The following is an 18,820-nucleotide window of genomic DNA, read 5'->3' as shown; positions in this document are numbered from 1 at the left end:
ACCAAAGTGCTGATTTGGAACAAGATAAGAGTATCACTCTAATCTAGTTGGTTTTACTTTCCAGAATACAGAAAACTTGAAAAAACCCAAAAGGATTAGCAGATAGTAAATGCAGGGGAGACACTCAGAGAAGAACACAAGTTTCAAATAATTTTGTCTTCTGCTTGTAAAAATGCAACTTCTACTTACAGAAACTCAGAAAACTGTTATAGCAATGAGGTGAAGAAACTGTTCTTTGTAGGGCCACTAAGGCATGTCACAACAGACACAAGTAGAAACACAACAGAGCCAGGTAAGAAGAGGGCAGAATTTAACACCAGCTGAATGGGGTAACAGGGAATTTAAACTGAATGCAATAATTGGTAAGTTCCCAGTGATTAAACACAAAGAACAGAACAATATTACCAACCAGAGAGAAAAATCTATCAGTAGAATGAGACTGGAATTGACCAAATCTGATTTCACGACAAGATTTATTTTACGGAACCTCAAATTAAAGGAATGGTTTAAAGCAAGTGGTTTAAAGGGATGACACTGCTGTCATTTCCACAGAAAGCCAAGTGAGGTGGCAAAAAACTTACCTAAAATTTCCCATTTCCGTCCTCCATACGTACTCTTGTGCCTGTGTTGTCCGTGAGAAGCAAACAGATTTGTACATTTGCAAAGCCCTCAGCACGAAGTGTACATTACCACCATTATCAACAGCTGCTTAATACCAGCTCCCAAATGCTTAACAGAAGAGGCAACCCCACATTTCATCTCTAGGCATCAAAGCATTTACTAATGCAAATGAAACTCTGCCTAGCACACAAGTGATTTTGGAGGGATGTCATTAACTCTAGAAGCATCATATCTTTTCCCATGTTTGTATTTACTTGCAAATTTACCAGCCATAACAATGGAGTGGGAAAGCTCAGGAGATCGTGTGCCAGCCATGCAGGCTCCTCCAGGAGCTCCTGTTAGTCACCGTACAGAGACTCAATAAGCAGTGACATTTGTATTCCTGACAGTTTTATTTCTTCAAACACTAGCCACACTAGAAGTTTCACTTTACTTTTTGCTCCAGAATAAAGGCCAAATCTCAGTATAACAGATGCTGTCTGGAAATCCCAGGACACATATGAGAGCACATGAGTGGTCCCCTTCACCATTACAAGATAAAACAGCTTTCAGGAAAATGAGAAGGGTGCTTGGTTTTTTTAAGCATAAAAACCTTTATACGTACACTAATCAAATACAACAAGGTCCTCTTAGTCAGAAGAATAGTATTCACACAGGAGCCCAACCAAGCAGAACTATTTTCCCATGAAGATCTTATCCTCAGTCTGGGCAAACAATCCAAGTCGCATTAGGCAGACAACAGTTCTATCACGTATGTCTCTGTAGTAATTACACCAAAGAAACATGACTGTCCTTAGTTTAAAAATATTAATCATTTTAAAAGCCCACATCAGAAGCACAGTGAAAATACCTAATGATAAAGCATACATGGGAAAAAGAGAATATAGCTTGGTATAGTCAAAATATGCAAATGTTTACAGGAACACAAGAACAGGAAGAAGTACAGAAATATAGAAATAGAGAGTAGGAAACAGAGAATAGAAAATCCTGCTTACCAAATGGCGGAAATTTTAGTTAATTTCTGCAAAAAATAGAATTCAGAATAAAAACTACAGTCACCTGAGGTCTGTATTTCTTCAACAAATATTTTATAAGAATTGAACAGTTTTACAGGTCAAAGCTGCGCAAAGATGAGCACAGGCGAGGTTGACTTTCTAGTGGATATAGGAAGTAAGGATGGATGGACTGCAGCAATTAAACTGGAAAAAAGGAAAATATACATAGAGAAGGAGAAGAGGAAAGACATGAAGCTATCTGGGAATGAGTGAAACCAAGGAACAATTATCAGAAAATATTACTGTCAGAAACTGCAAATGCTCAAGAAAAAGCACCATGCAGAAAACAGTATTCACTGCCAGAATCTCCAAAGAAGTGAAAGAAATGGAAACTAGGCAGCAAGTTTATACTTGAAATAGTTAATTAAGGACATTGGACATCAAAAGACATTAATACATTTATCTTAACATATTTATTTGAGACTCCAACTGAAATACAGCATTCAGCTCTGGAATACCCAGCACAGGAAGGACATCGACCTGTTGGAGCAAATCTAGAGGAGGACTACCAAGATGATTAGAGGGATGGAGCACTTTGCTATAAGGAAAAACTAAGGGAATTGGGATTGTTGAGCCTGGAAAAGAGAAGACTTTGGGGTGACCTAATTGTGGCCTTCCAGTACCTGAAAAGAGTCTATAAGAAACATGGAGAGAGACATCTTACAAGGGCATGTGGTGATAAGACATGGGGGAATGGCTTCAAACTGAAAGAGAACAGGTTTAGATTACATAGTAGGAAGAAATTCTTTACTGTGAAGGTGGTGAGGCACTGGAACAGGTTGCTCAGAGAAGTTGGGGATGTCCCATCCCTGGAAGTGTTCAAGGCCGGGCTGAATGGGGGCCCTGAGCAACCTGGTCTAGTGGAAGGTGTCCCTGTCCATGGCAGAGGGGTTGGAATGAGATGATCTTCGAGGTCCCTTCCAATCCAAGCCATTCTGTGATTCCATGATAGTTCCTTTATGACTCATTCACCTACATCCAGCAGAATTTGTTTGAGAAGGGAAATGTTTTCTGAGACACACTGAAGCTCTCAAGTGAAATTATATTTTTCATAAGAGAAAGCAGTCTTATTTTCAAAGTTCTAGAACTGATCTCTTAAATTCTTCCTCTCCCTCTTGGGGTTGTCTTCAATGTAATTCCAGCAGATTTTTCACAACAGAAGAAAAAGCATCAAGGTCACAGCACCCAGCCTGCCAGCATTCAAGAAGTGTCTGCCTAACATTCTCAGGCTCCATGATGTGACTCTTGGAGCTCTCCTGTGCAAGGCCAGGAGCTGCACTTTGATGATACTTGTGGGTCCCTTCCAACTCAGAATATTCTAAGGTTCTATGATCACTTTGATAATGTAAAGCAAATGGCTTAGTACAGTTCATCATCCATCCAATGCCCTACATCAGATCTTGCATGTCCTTAGGTAGCATCGCCTTTGCCTGTACACAAAGGAAAGAATTCCTCCCTATAAGCCTGTTCATGGCATGGAGGGCAGGTGGCCCAGGCCCTGTCTGCCATCAGCATGACTGTGCTTGCTTGCAACCATGCTGCTCTCTGAAATGCCCATGACCTTGACTGCTTCAGCAGTCTGATTTTCAGAAAGGCCAATGCAAGCAGTGAAGTGTTAAAAAAGTAATACTGTCTTTGCCTCCATCCTTTTCTCTCCTGCTATCAGCTTAGCTCTATGTCTCCCAACAAGCAAAAAAGCAAACCAGCTGCAATCAACGCCAATGGGAAAAAGCTATCAGTAACCTTCTTCCCAGTGCTACAACCTAGCAGCTAAAATCATGCCATCTTTGTGAGAAGAAATTTGTAAAGAAAGGGGGAACGACTACAATATCAAGAAAAGATCTCTCCTAGTTCTCCCTTCTTTTTGCTCTTACCAAGTGGGTAGGAAGGAGACAGCCTTCTCAGCTGATTAAACTCCATTGCTAGTATTCTCTCTTCCTCTCCACTCCCACCCTTTATTTATGACTGTTCCTTAATGAGCAAAGAAGAGTCTTGAAGAAGGAACAACTATGATTTATGTATTAGACAGATAAATCTTGAATGACTGTCAGTTTCTATCCTGCCACAGAGCCACTGCCTCCTGGCAGCAATGCTGTAATTAAGATGATAGCATTGAGTGTTCTCTGAATTACAGGGTTAAAGTAGTAGAAAGCATTGTATTTAAACCTTTCACCCCATTCGGATAATTTAAACAATTCTGCTAATGGCTTGTTTAGGCTAATCTACATCAAAGCATTCCAAATTAAGAGAATCCAAAAGAACTAAAGACACCTAGTTTGGTACTAGTCTTTCCCTGGTCCTAGTAAACCACGGCTCACGCAGTCAAAGCAATGCCTTACCCGTCTGCACCTGTCACAAAGCCATTGCTATCTTAAGAAAAATAGCATATAAAAAAACCAGCAAACAAATAACCAGATTCATGAAAGGCAATCATGCATTGTATTTCCAGACAGCCTGAAAACGCCTAGGTGCCCAAAACCCACAGGAATGAAACTAATGCCAACTAAAAGCTATGTAAAGGTTTTGTGCCTAAATGGTGACCCCCCAGTGAAGCTGACAGCTACCATGGAGAATGTGAAGAGGAAGAAGATAATTTGCTTCTCTCATTTTATTCTTCCATTAAATAAAGAAAACTAAGTCAGAAGCCTGCCGAGTTTATGCTTTTCCTTTATCACTGTCAATATTTGATCTGGACAGTGTTGCGTCTTCAGACCCCTTATGCTTACTTTAATCTCTGTCCTTTAACATAAAGGATGTGCACTCTACATTGCAGAGCAGATTCCTCCAATATCTCAGATGCTGTTGGGGAAAAAAGTATAAACAGCTCCTCACTTAACCTCACGCATGTGCCTATAATGATATAAATCTGCAATTCTAAATTATGACACACCCCCCCTAAGGAATTAATTAAAACTAGAATTAACATTGTTCATTTTTTATAAAGGAGGAAACCAATAAAGCCAAAAATCTGTACTCAAATATAACATATAAAACACATTTGATATGACGGTAAAGACATGCTGTAATAACAAAAATGGAGTTTTGCCCATAATTCAGTTCAAATCTGGTGTTTAAACAACTTTCTTTGTATGCACTTTGAAGTTCACAGTAGTAGTTCCAAGGTGCCCAGTAAGTGACCATAGCACAGCTGACTGTACAGAAAAGAATATATAATGGAAAGACATACTCAATCCAATAAACCAAGTAAAAAATTACAGATAGTTTTCTTGGATACAAACACACACAGCTGAATGAAATCCAAATAATAAGCATAATATCTTGAAGCCAAATTGCGCAAGACTTGTTACAGATTGGCTGTATCTGCACCTGTTTTATTTCCTTACATGGAACAGAGAAAACAGATAAAAAAAATTCATTCAGGGGAGTGAGGGGAAAGAAGAAGTCAAAACTTCCTACCCAATTACTTTTCACATGCTTGTTTAATGTTCAACCCCAAATTCAGTTTAGCCAGTGGTCAGAAACAGACATATCTTCAGGATTTTCCTCACACTTCAGGTATGATAGCCTTCTTTCTCTTTCCACACAGTCTTCTCAAGATCTGCTACTGCTACTACTTTCCAAAAAGTCCAAATACCTGGTTGCTGATGATAAAGGCTGCAGCTGCAGTCAGTTAATGAGAAATACACAAATGTTGAACACTGTTCCCTCCTCCCTTGGGGCTCCCAATTGCCACTAAGGTTGGCTATAGAAATACTCAAACCATCACCAAACCCTCCCACAAATGGAAATACATACCTGATCCACCCAGAGAGGTCTCCACTACTAGATATGCTTGTTTGGAAGTGTATTTAAATTCACTATTTTACTCTATCATCCCTCTTCCTTTATGTTTTCTGGCATGCAGAGGTGAAACAATCTGAGCCACAAATCTATTTTGAAAGACTATAATGATGCAGATTCTTGATGCTATTGCTCATTATGTCCGGAAAACAAAAATCTTTGCATAAATCAGTAATTTTCTTTCTCCTTATTTGCCATGAGACAATACAGATTATGACTACTGAGAGAGCAGTGCCAGAACAATTTGAGGAGAGTAGTATCAATTCTTTCAACGCTGAAGGTGCAAGGACCTGGCTGCATACTTTTACTTGATCTTTTGAAGTCAACAATCTGACAGTGGTTGAATTGTAAGGAAGAATGGCATCTGAAAAAAGGTACACATGATCAACCAACCTGAGTTCAAGGAACACCATAAATGCTTTGAGATTAGTAGTCAGAAGAGCCTGCAGATTCTCTAGGACACTGGGTTATGATCAGGGAGAAGTGTCAGTACTTACAGATTGACTCATGGAAGCATGACTAAAAGCAGCTCTGTGTGGCATTGTTTGAGAGCCACTGACCCAGAAAGGCACTAAAGTAAAGCTGTACATAACACTCCCAAATGCAGGCAGCACTCAGCTCTGTGCTCTGCTGCTGGAAGGGAAACACTGCGTGAAGATCCACAATTTCATAGTTCACATGAACAGCTAAAGAAGCTTTTGTGCTTGCAATGAAATGAAAATTTCTGCTTACCTTCTTAATTTCCTTTCATATGTCAAGTTAAAAGCTCTCTGCTGCCATCCTTCTTTCTCTTCCCCTGTCTTATTCTATCCTTTCACAGTAATTCTGAATCAATCAGATTACGTTCCCTGTGTTTTCATGCAAACATCTGACTTTCCTGGCTTCACTGGTACATGAGCAAAGGCCCCCCTCCCACTCCTCTCTCATCCCAAGACATTGAGGCATGCACAACTTTCCCTGAGCATCATCATGTGGTGGAATAAGGCCACACTTGTGTTTTTAAAAGAGGCATCCAGCCAGCTGGAGGTTTCTTTATGGCCTCACTAAGTGAAAAGCCTTTTAGACTTGTAGACTGAGCCAAAACCTTGACCTACCATGCCCTTGTGGGGCCAACAACATTCTTCCACTACTTGAGAGAAAAAGTACATGAACTGTCAGTTTGGACAACACACTTAAGCACATGGTGGGATTCTTGGGGTGTCCTGCACAGAGCCAGGAGTTGGATTCTTTGATCCTGATGGGTCCCTTCCAACTTAGCATACTCTACTATTTTATGGTTCTATGAATCTATGCAAAAATCATGTGACATGGCAAGTGAGTATTATCACTATATGATACTATCAGTGTTTCAGTAGATAAAACACAGCAGGGTCCCATGTAGGGCAAATTTTTTTTTAGACTTTGAATCAACTCTGCTCCATTTTAAGGCAGGTAAGAATAAATATTCAAAAGCAGAAGATTCAGTTTGAGTGTCAATGTGAGAATTGGATCAAATGCTTGTCAGAAGTATTTTCACTGAATTGAACAAGCACAGGGTCAGGATCTAAATTTATGTTGTGTCAGTATTTGTACATACATTTACAGATATAAACACCATGCTGTACACTATTATCATAAATTTTTTTTGCATGGAACGGTCTAAGCATTATAGATGAATCACAGCAAAGGGTTGGGATTTTTTAATAATATTAAAAATTCTTTCTCCTTTGGGACCCAGCCATAACCCATTCTTATCTCTATAATAACACAGATTTTCATCTCACTAATCTTCTTCCACCCTCAATACAAAAAGAGAATTTGCAAAATGGATGACTAACCAACCCCCTTTCAGTTAAGCATCACTCTGCTTAGGTGTTTTGACATTCCTAAGCTATATTTTTCTACTCATTTTTTTGAAAATGAATGTTCCTTTTGTTTCCACAGATTTACAATAGACAAAGTCAGAGACAATGCTCCATTTGAGTTAGCTCACAAATCAGCAAAGACATCAGGGGAAACTGCCTTTTCCATCCTAGCAGTGCAAACAGAAATTGTACTTGTCCAGCCTTATTTAACAGACCATCTTGCTGGTGAACTGCATAACCCTCACAGTATGTCCCGAACACATCCAGGCTCCCATGGACTGAGGCACCTGCAGATTGTAATGCTTTTCATGGGAAACAGGTTTTTTTTCTCATTCTTTCCCTTCATCTTAACTACCAGTCTAACCTGAATTGCACAAAACCAAAGGAAAATAATTAAACAAATGCCAGTGCTCAAATCACTTTGTACTTCCAACCACCATTTTCTCCTGGCAAAGGCTCTGCCATCTCACCCTCACCCAGACTCAAGTCTGACTCAACTGTCAAAAGAAAAACAGAGCTGTTTAAATACAACAGCATTTAATCCTTCTTTCAGCCGAATAGCAGAGCTCTCCCTGAAACAGGCTAAGTACAGTTTTTCTGATCTACAGGACAGCAAAAATGAGGAAGAGAACACAAGCTCGAACACTTACCATGTCAGCAGCAGTACTGGGTACGTGAGGACAGAGGAACAGAGTTCACAGGCTCTAACTGTTGCCTTTTTGCCTCTGGAACACTGTTTTGTGTCCAACTAGAGCATTCCCCTAGTTTTCTGCCTCACGTGGAACACAGGCTGGACTGTGCACTCTCTGAAGTTCCTGGCATAGGCCAGGGCTGGGACTGTGATGCTCTCAGGGTTGTATCTTCCAGGTGTCATCCTATATCACCACAAACATTAAATACCCAACATTCGATACAGGTCACCTCAAGTGTTTACCAAATGGAAAAAGCAGCTTTTGATGAAAAAAACAACTTCCCAGTAAAAGTCACAGTTCCTTCCTTTTTTTTCCTAGCACTTTCTTTCCTATTCCAGCTCACCCTCAGTTTTAATATTTTCCCTACCAAAGAACATCCCACACTGCATTACAAAATTTAGAAAATTTTTTTTCAGCAACAAGAAGACTGATACCTTCTTACCTAGAAGAGCATTAGTAGTTCTAATAAAATCAGATTTTAGAGGTTATCAGAGCCATCTTTTCTCATTTTCAATGGCAGCTGGATGACAGTTTTCTGTCTCTTTTGCTGCCTTTCTTATCTATCTCTGCAGAACTCAAGCTAATAAGCTTCTCATTAATGAAATGACTATGCCAAGGTACTGGCAGATGGTCCTATGTTCCAAGCACATCTTCCCATTCCCTCCCTCCCAGAAGTCCTAATCTATACACAGTGTAATCGCCACAAAAACATATGCTCCCTGACAGAAAGCTTCCCTCCCATTATCTCTGTACTCTGGGGGATTGCCCCTGAAACCTCAGTGACACAAAGCAACTCCCTTCCTACTCAAGTCTCAGTTTTCTAAATGCCTGAATACACATTCACCAGGTCGTGGCTAAAGTACCTGTACAAGACTTAAAATCCATGCTAATCTCTCCATGATATGGCCCATAGCCTAGTGTGTTTCTAAGTGAAATGCACATACATGAATCCATACTTTTTTTTAAAGAAGTAATATATAACTGATATTTCTTATGTGCAACACTTTGTTACTGCTTTACTTACAGGTTCCTATAGCAGTGCACGAGCCTTTCTCAAAGATGAGAAGCCGTAAAGTGTAATTTATTACATTGGTTACCAGTAAATCTCTTGAGCAACACTTTCACTTAAATGCTGAGTCAGTTACTAATTGGGTATCTCATATATCTTAAAATAATCTGTTTGTTTCATCTGCTGGCTCCCTCTTCCCCATCAATTTAATCAGATTATTGTGATTGATGAATTCATTAATATGGTCATTGGATCCTGAGAGCAGAGCAACTTCTACAGAGAAAGCTTCAGGAAGGAAGAGCAAGTATCTCCCTTCTGCACACAGAGATAGCTATGAGCAGAGGAATAAATGAACACTATCAGTTTCCCAGCTGTGGGAAGGGCTGCACAAAGGATATTTCTAGACACTTAGGATCACTGTGGCTGGCTCTGCTGGAGCTCTTTAGAAGACGAGGGATATATGATGGGCACAGACAGGTCACCAAAATGTGAAAGGGTTGTTTTAGCTCTCAAAATTGACTTCAAACCTTCTGAAAAATCATTTCTTTACAGAGGAAGAGAAAATTTTTATTGTCAGCTCTTCTCTGCATTTAATCCCAACAGTACTGAATAGCTTTTCCACACTGCAGATAGGGAAAAACCCCTAATAGAAAGTAGAAAAGCTTCCCTTTAATGTTTGCTTCCTCCTTTTCAACTTCAAGTTGGAAGTCTTCAAAGTAAGACCTTTTCTCATACCTCCCAACACCTTATGTCCCTGATTGTTATAGGGAATAACTTCAGCTTAGTAACTCCAAAAATATCTACCTTACAAAAAGTAAAAGAGTTTAAAAGCTTGTTAATTTTCAAGTGAAACAAAAACAAATAGGTCAAAGGCAGGCAGTAGTGGGAAAAAAAAAGAAAGAAACATTCTTTAGCCAGAAGTAAAAAGACAATTATTCTTCTGTAGCTATTGTCATTCAAAAAATAAGAAAGCCAAAACATTTTGGTAGCACATTTCCCCAATCTTCCCAAACAGTAAGGGAAAGGAAAAAAGTAAAGAATTTGGCACTTACCAGGAAAACCAGTAACTACAGAAAAGCATGCAAGAGCACTGCTCCAGTTCCCAGGAGCTGTGACGCCTGGGGAAGATGATATAAATGACCTCCACCTGTGCTTACTAGATGCCTGAAACTGTGTTCACTCTCCCTTGAGCTGTAATTTCAGATCTTTCTAAAAACATCATAAACCAGATGAAAAACATACGTCTCAAAAACATAGTAAGACACCAAATTCCTAATGAGGAAATCTAGACTCTTATCTTCTGCTCTGTCAGAGCAACAACCAAGGTGACACTGAGTATGTGAGGATCAAAAAGCCTCTTGGTGAGCATTTGTTAAGTGAAGAATTTGAATGAGGGTTACTTTGGGAGGACAGCCAGTCTGATAAACAGCAGCAAGCAAATAGGAAAGGGTACTTGTTGCTGGCAGAAATGCACAATAGACTTCCAGAAACTAACCACATCACACATAATTAAAGCAATTTTATATAGTTACATGGCTTCACACATTTGGAAATGCATTTCCCCATTTTTAGTCATGGAGAAGTAGTGTGCTTATTCATGAAAACTGAAAGGAAATACGTAGTAAACAGTTTTGAAAAATTCAAGAACAAAGTGTCAGAATGGAACATTTGATATGGCATTATCTTGCAAATGTCTCCAAATTCCTCTCTGGTCACTGTGTGGGCAGCACATTCCCAGGACAGAGAGCAGGGTAGGCGGGAGAAAGGGGACTGTAAAGCTATTCATGAACAGAATTTTGTCGTTTCCCACTGAGGTTCATTAGGGACCAAGTGGAGCTGTCGGAAGGAGGGAGGGGAAGGCCTTCTCCCTCAGGAAGCGCGGGCACAGGGAGCCGGCACACAGAGCCCCACGCCTTGAGGAGGCCGTGCCAGGAGAGCGCAGCCCTCGCCACTCCCTGCCCACACAGAGTCCTTTGAGTGCTCTGCTCGGGCTGCTGGGCCGCTCCGCAACCTCTTCTGGATGTGCCACGCGCAATCATTCAAGAGGAAAGTTAATCCATCACAATGGAGTTCTTACAAAACAAGCGGCCCTTTCCCCATCCCCTGCATAAAGAAAAAATATAAGTCTCATCGCCTGGACTTCCCCTGACCCCAGCAAAGCTCAGGGATGCAGGGAACAGCTCCCCAAGCCAGCTGAACTGAAAAGGACAGCGGAGACCCTGCACTCGCTACTGTGCTGACAAACGAGGCCTATGGGCACCCAATGCCAGCAGAATCAGGTCTCCACATATCATCACTCACCTTGCTGCTGCGAGCACAGAAGCCATCCTACATCTTCCTACTACAGAAAACATCAGGAAATGCCCTAGAACACAGCACATTCATTTTGACCACTCAGGATGCTGGTAGACATAGACATGCGGATTTCACACTCTCTACGAAAGGACTCTGCCCAGTATTTTGCCCTCGAGCATCCTCTGCCAGCAGATCCTCCTTTCCCCCATTGACCATATCCTCCGTAGCACATGGTAGCTCTATAAACAAGGACACGTGAGAAAGCAAGGCCTGTCTGGAGCTCTGAACACAAGGACAGATTTTGAAGCTGTGGTATGAGATAACATGCAATTGCTGACAAATGGATGATAAGCCCTGAGTATGTAGCAGATAGCTAACTAGTACAGACTGCCTATGGACAGAACAGCACTGAACAGTGCCTACAAGGTGGGGGGCAAAGGAAAAGGGTGAGGGAAACACAGCTGGAGAATCTTGATAACTGCTTTATCTTCACGGCCCATCGTTACTCCAGGTATCCCTCACAGCAGAGGGATGTGGAAATGACAGTCTGTGAAACAGCCCTGACCCCTTTCAAAACGTTCTCCCCCTGTGAGAGACATAAGATGCATTCATACATGGTAGACTGCAAAAATGGTAAAAGTAAGTGTTTGGGGTCTTCTGAGTTCAGGGTTAATTTCTGTCTCATTTTTAGACTAGTAACATCTGGGGCTCAAGAGGCTGATGTAGGATGAAGAATGATGTAAAAGAGAAAGAAAATTACTCTGCCATGTAAGAAGAGAACAACCTAACAAGCAGAACTGAAATGCAGGAGAATGACAGAAAAGTCAAAAGGCTACAATCACAGTGGGCTACAAACCAGAATACATCACACTAATGAGGTAGGAAAAGATTTGTCATATGCAGATGATTACAGAGAGTCTAATAAAAGCATTTTCTATTAGGAGAAAAACAGAATCTAATTCATATGGAAACAACTTTCATATCATACAAATCACGGTACAAAATACAGAACAGAAATTCAGAAAGAATGGCACGTAACACTGACGTAAAGCAAGCTGTTTGATAAAACCATAATACTGGGGAACAGAAAATACAACTATTTGAACTAATCAAACGTAACAGTAAGAAAAGATTTCGAAGATTTGAAGTAGCAAATGCTGTACTCTGAAGATACAAAAATGGTAGTGCAGTGAGTTTTTGATTAATAAATCTGACTTCTGTAGCTTACAAATGAGTTCAAATGAAGGATTTGGGCTTTTGTACTGTATTCATGGAGCATCCAAATCAGCTAGCACCTGACCTGTGGAGGACTCTCTGCACTTTGGCAATACAAACTGTAATCCAAACAGTAATTTCATATATACATGTATTCCTCTCAGAAGAATTGAATTATGTAGAGGAAACCTGATGACACATTATATTTAAGCAAAGTACTAAACAGTGAAAATTATAACCACTCATACTTCTTGTTGAACAGGGTCATAAATAAATTACTAACTCAAAAAAAGAGGAAAAACTAGACACCTTAATGAAGGCACACTGTGTGCTCGATAAAAGGTGACAATAAAAATACACATTAAGTTATATTGAGATGCATAAGAAACTAATAGATGAGAAGTACAAGAACTAACATGTGCATTCCACTGTGAAACACTGTTCAGTTCTCACCAGTTGATCCCAAAACAACAGAAGAACACTGAAGTAATGGATTGAAATTGCTAATTGAATAAAACAAAGAAAACCATCTAAAGTCTGTTGGTTTTTTGTTTTGTTTTCTAAAATCCAACAAGAGGTTTAAGAAGCAAATGAAAAAATCCTAAACAGTCAAGAGGAGACGCTGGTCAGATTAAGAACTATTAATGTGGTTTCCTAATAAAAGAACAAGGGAATACATAATGCAACTCAGGGGAAAAAATGTGGGTAATTTGAGATTATATAGTTGCACATCATACACAATTATCCTGTAGTGCTCACTGTGGCATTACACTGATGTTAAGAAAATTATAAAACATTAATATTTGTAAATAGAATATTTGAATTAGAACAATAAACACCAATCGGAAAGCACAGAAACACTTCCATTTCAAAGAAAAATGTAACAGTAAACATCTAGGAGAAGTGCAATGTTAACAATTTTCTACAGAGGTTTTTTGTTAAACAGAGCTATTATTGACAAGGGAAAGACTTGGAATCTTGATGGACGCATGCTCATGAAGGAAAATGGAAAAGACGTACCAGCAGCAGTTCCATCTGCAGAAAAAACCATATAATCATATCACTGTAGCTAGAGTGATAAAAAGTCTTATGAAATGTGCCACAGGAAGGCAGAACAAAGAGCTTCTAGTTTAAGCTTAAGAAAAGAGACAACAGAAGGACATACAGTCAAAGCTGTAACAGAAGGTAAGGCAATAGTAATCAACATTACTGGTCCAATCTTTTTTAAATCAAGGGGGTTTTGTAGGCATTTTGAGCATTTCTAGAGCTCTTTTAAACATGATTTAGGGATTGAGACCCTTAAATATGAGGACAGACAACTGCTGGTCCTGAAGCAAATATGAGGAGAGAGAAAACAGAGTTTTTGCTGTGTGCTACCTGCTGCTTTACCAGCAGCGTGGGTGGCTGGTGTTAGGCAGGAACAGCTTAAAAAAAAAAAAAAAAAAAAAAAAAAGCCCCTGAAATACCATCAGCAAGAAAAGAAACATTCTAACCCTCTGCTCTCATGTTTTCATCTTTCCAACTATTTCAGCTTCATAAAGACACAGTGATCTTGCAGGTAGTTATTCCATTGCTTGTGGTTACTTTTCTCACCCAAAATGACTTAGTTGGCACCATGTCTCGTGGTTTCAGGGTACCTCAAGAGCTGTCTGCCCCAACAGAGAAAGAGTGGAGACCCCAGGGCACTTACTGGCCACACTTGTACCATATCTGAACATGGTGGGCAGAGCTGTATGTTGGCGACAAGATCCACGACAATCCCAAGCAAGGACAATGAACAGGTTTGAGGGTCACCTGAGGGCTCAGTTCATAACAAAAGGAGATGGAGCCAAGGACTGAACAAGACCGTGGGGTCGTCCAGGAAACAAGCGTGGAGACACGAGAGACAGGCACACCTACCATGCCCCTCAGGCTGGAACTGAAGGCTGAGGCTTGAGTTTAAGGGCAATCCCTGAACTGGGGAAACAAGGGCACAGGTAGAGGGCCAGAATGAAGTTTTTCAGGACATTGGTGCCGTCAGGACTGATGCTCAGTTGCTTTCTGCAACCTCTGAGTGCCAGAAGGGACTGAGCACATCTGAAAGAAGACAGATGATGTGCCAAAGGGTGGTTTATATCACACATTCTACTGTCCCCACGGGAATATACACAAAATTACAGATCTCAGAGAGCTTTTTTGCTCATGGGAATATACATAAAATTACAGATATTGGAGAGCAGTTTTCTTACAAATTATGTAAACATATTCCCGTCAAAGAGGGTGGGGGAGGACGGGAGGTGTCGGGAGTTGGGAAACACTTTTTTCCCACTTCAGCTGCATTGGAGTGCTCTCCTGTAATTGCTCGTTCAACCCATACTGGCCTCTTTATACCAGTGCAGTCTCCACTCAACTATATCTTAAAAGGTCTGAAGCAGCGTTTTGCCTCCAGCAATCACCATCCCAAGTGTTCTAAACCTCTTGACAACACAGGCAATACAGCTGCACGCCCTTCTTCAAGGCTCTGCTAATGTCTCTCACACCCTCTTCAAACACAGCTCAGGGAAGGGGAGCCTCACCTGCAAGAGAAGGCACTCCTGGAAGTTAGAAGGAGAAGAGTGAGGAGGTGTGACATGAGCAGGGAACAGCAAACCTAAAGAGAAGATAAAATCTTGTGGACTAATTCCTTCCACATGAGTAGTGCTGGGCTTGTCTACATCGATACTCTCCTTTAAAATTTCCTGTTTCACTGCTGCCAGTGCCCGCAGGGGTTGATGCGTGAAGCGCCCGCTCTGTACCAGTTCCCCAGGCACAGCCATTATTAGGGAGATACCCATTCCTCTCTTTCCTGGGATTTCCTTGGATTAAAACACTTGACAAGCACGGTTTAAAATGTAAAACCATAAATACACACTTCTCTGCATGTTAGAGGAAAAATCCGGGCCCAACAGTATAATTTCATACATTCAGTTAGGCGATGAAGAAAAGTACTGTGGATGCAGAAAAATAACAGCCTTCTGTGATTTGCTGGGGTTTGCCACATAAAATTGCAAACATTAAACTTACAATTAAAAATCATACACCTAATTTTTTTGGCCAAGTAGCTTAAAAATGTAAAAGTACACAAAGTTGTTAGCAATGTTCAGCCAACAGTTACAACACACTGACCTCTACCTTAACTCAACTGGCTTCAACTTCAAAGCCTGCTTAAAACTATTTAAATACCAACATTCTTAGGCATAGCAGACATGCTGCACACTCAAATGGAGCCAGCATGCTGCATGTGAAGTCCAGTTTCTGCAGTTCCTCCCCCTTATTTCCCAGGCTAAGCTTACCTGCTCTCCAGAGTAGGACTTTCCTTACATTTCTGACTGAGAGGAATGGTGTTTCCCTGCTCTGCCACCCTTGGACTACTGCTTTTTATTTCCCTGTCATGGGTGGCTTAGCCTGGCTGGATGCCAGGTGCCCACCAAAACTGCTCTATCACTCCCCTCCTCAGCTGAACTGGGAGAGGAAATATATTGAAAGACTTGGAGGTTGAGATAAGGACAGGGAAATTACTCACCAATTACTGTCATAGGCAAAACAGACTCGACTTGGGGAAAAAATTAGTTTCGTTTATTACCAATCAAATCAGAGTTGGATAATAAGAAGTGAAACCATATCTTAAAAACACCTTCCTTCTTTCCAGGTTTCACTTTATTCCTTAATTTCTCTACATCCCCCCAGCAGTGCACAGTGAGGGGGAATGGGGGTTGCAGTCAGTGCATCACACATGGCCTCTGCTGCTCCTTCCTGCTCATGGGGAGCACCCCTCACACTCTTCCCCTGCTCCAGCGTGGGGTTCCTCTCACTTGAGACAGTCCTCTACAAACTTCTCCAGTGTCAATCCTTCCCACAGGCTGCAGGTCATGAACTGGTCCAGCGTGGGTGCTTTCCACAGAGTGCAGTCCTTCAGGAACAGAGGGGCTCCCTATGGGGCCACAAGTCCTGCCAGCAAACCCTGCTTCAGCATGGACTCCTCCCCATGAGTCCGCAGGCCCTGCCAGAAACCTGCACCAGCACAGGCTTCCCTCGGGGCCACAGCCTCCTTTGGACACATCCAGCTGCTCCAGTGTGGGGTCCTCCACGGGCTGCAGGTGGGTAAGTGCTCCACCATGGACCTCCACGGGCTGTGGGGGGCCAGCTGCCTCACCATGGTCTTCACCTGGGGCTGCAGGGGAATCTCTGCCCCAGTAGCTGGAGCACCTCCTGCCCCTCCTTGTGCATGGACCCTGATGTCTGCAGTTGTTCCTCTCACATCTCCCCACTCCCCTCACTGGCTGCAACTGCTGCTACACAGCAATTTTTCCTTCTTCTTAACTACCTTATCCCAGAGGTGCTACCACTATCTCCAGTGGGCTCAGCCTTGGCCAGCAGCAGATCCATCTTGGAGCCAGCTGGCACTGGATCCATCGGACACAGGAGAAGCTTATAATACCTTCTCACAGAAGCCAGCCCTGTAGCCCTCCCACTACCAGAACCCTGTCATGAAAACCCAACAGATTCCCTTTCTGATAGCTGCAGAGGAGACTAGCTCAGAACTGCTTTGTTTCAAGTCAGAGCTTTGCACCCTTGCCCCAGTGGCTCTGCAGGTGCCCTTTCAATAGAGGATGGGGAGGAACCAAAGGCTGGACTGAAATTCCAGTGTGGCTCTCCTGCTGTACACCTGGCAGGTGTACAGAGACCCCCTGCTATGGCTGACTGAGCAGGGAGGGCCCCAGGGGAGTACACATGCTTGTGCCATTGTAAAGGCTGTAACACTACCAGAGATGTCTTTAAAAAAGAAACATACAAGGAATCTGAAAGTATTACCTACAGAAGGACAAAACTACACAGGAATTTTTGCAATCATTCACAAAATTAACCAAGAACAAAGCTACTGTAAAAGGCTGTGTCTCATAAGATGAAAAACCAAGCAGCAGGAAAGCCTGGTCTGCTAAAGCCCTTCAACACAGACTTTCTGGAACTTCCAGCATCTTGTCCACTGCATTTGTTATTGATCATACCTCTTGATGGACACTGAAGCAGAAACACCACATCAAGAAAATTATCTGCCATCAGCAATGATTATAAGGAAATGCCATAGTTGAACCAATGTCAAAAAGAGTTTAGCTGCTTAACTGTCAAATGCTTAACATACTTTGAGCAGAACTTTCATCACAGTTTCTCAGTCATCACTTGAAGGCTGCCATTAGTAACATTTGGATCTCCAGAGCTGATACCTGCCGGCAAAAGAAATGTTTAGTACCCTGAAAATTGTCCAAGGGGTAAAATTGCAACAGCTCATTTCAGATGCAGCTATGAGGCTACAAAATCAAGAGCACAATCCCAGGGCAGCAATCTTTAAAAGTCTTTGCAAGAATGTTGTTTTGTTTCTTAAACTCTTCTCCTTCCTTTCTTGTAAGGGTCCTGGGTGCAGTTCTGATACTCAAACTAATACTAATCACTGTGATCCCTGTATCATTTTCCTCTTGGTCCTTATTGCTGGGGCTTGAACATTTTTAGTTTCCCCTGAGAACCTGCGCATAGAGAGATACACTGTTCACAGAGACCTTTTATTCCAGACTGCTGGACTCCAACACACAGTCTTCTAATCAAATTATTTTTAAGACTTACGTCAAGTGGCAAATGCATTAAAATCTTGGCTCCAACAAAACCAGAACTACCCTCTCCAGCCTAGAAGACACATACTTTTCCAAGGTAAAATGTTCAGAACTGACTTTTAACTAAAAGCCTTAGACCTTGTGCTTCTAAGTAATAATCTGCTCTCAAATATATTACCCTTGAACATAGTTTTCTTTAAGGATGAAAGAAAAAGGAGGAATCTAGATTTAAAGATTATGTGAGCACATGGGGAAATAGATATTCTGTGCTCATAAATTAACCAGTGCTTGGCACAAGTATTGCATTTTTTCATATGTTATCTTCCCTACCTCCAACATAATATATTTTAGTCCTATCAACAAAAGGTATATACAGTAGATTGAAATTACACAGCTTGAAGTTTACGCACCAGCAAAGGACTTCTGTTTACTGTCACCTTCTCCACTCCATCCCCAATGTACCTCTCAGTCTCTGAGTGAGGTCATTCTCCACTAGTCTGCAACAATCTGTTCTACATTCTGGATGCTTGCTGTGAAACCTCAGAAGAGCTAGGGAATAGACAGGGAGTAAAAGCTGGATATGACAGACCACTCCAGCACTAATATCCCAGATCAATTACCAATATAGATCCACTGCATTAAAAGTCTCCTGTTTCTGAACCCTTCC

At 41.5% G+C, this 18,820-nt stretch overlaps 1 protein-coding gene across 13 annotated transcripts in view; it reads right to left on the bottom strand.

Moving 5' to 3' along the window:
* Positions 1-18,820, bottom strand: part of NDST2 (N-deacetylase and N-sulfotransferase 2) — a 138,730-nt gene that overhangs the window by 54,394 nt on the left and 65,516 nt on the right. For 8 of the 13 annotated variants that reach the window (XM_069019369.1, XM_069019363.1, XM_069019365.1 and 5 more), the window contains one exon: positions 17,691-17,772. The exons of the other annotated variants lie outside the window; for them this stretch is intronic. The gene's annotated coding sequence lies outside the window, so the exon portion shown is untranslated. The remainder of the gene's footprint in view (positions 1-17,690; positions 17,773-18,820) is intronic. 13 annotated transcript variants of the gene reach the window in all.

This window comes from Aphelocoma coerulescens, chromosome 6, assembly GCF_041296385.1.
Source record: "Aphelocoma coerulescens isolate FSJ_1873_10779 chromosome 6, UR_Acoe_1.0, whole genome shotgun sequence".
NCBI lineage: Eukaryota > Metazoa > Chordata > Aves > Passeriformes > Corvidae > Aphelocoma > Aphelocoma coerulescens.
This window is presented reverse-complemented; position numbering and strand designations above follow the sequence as displayed.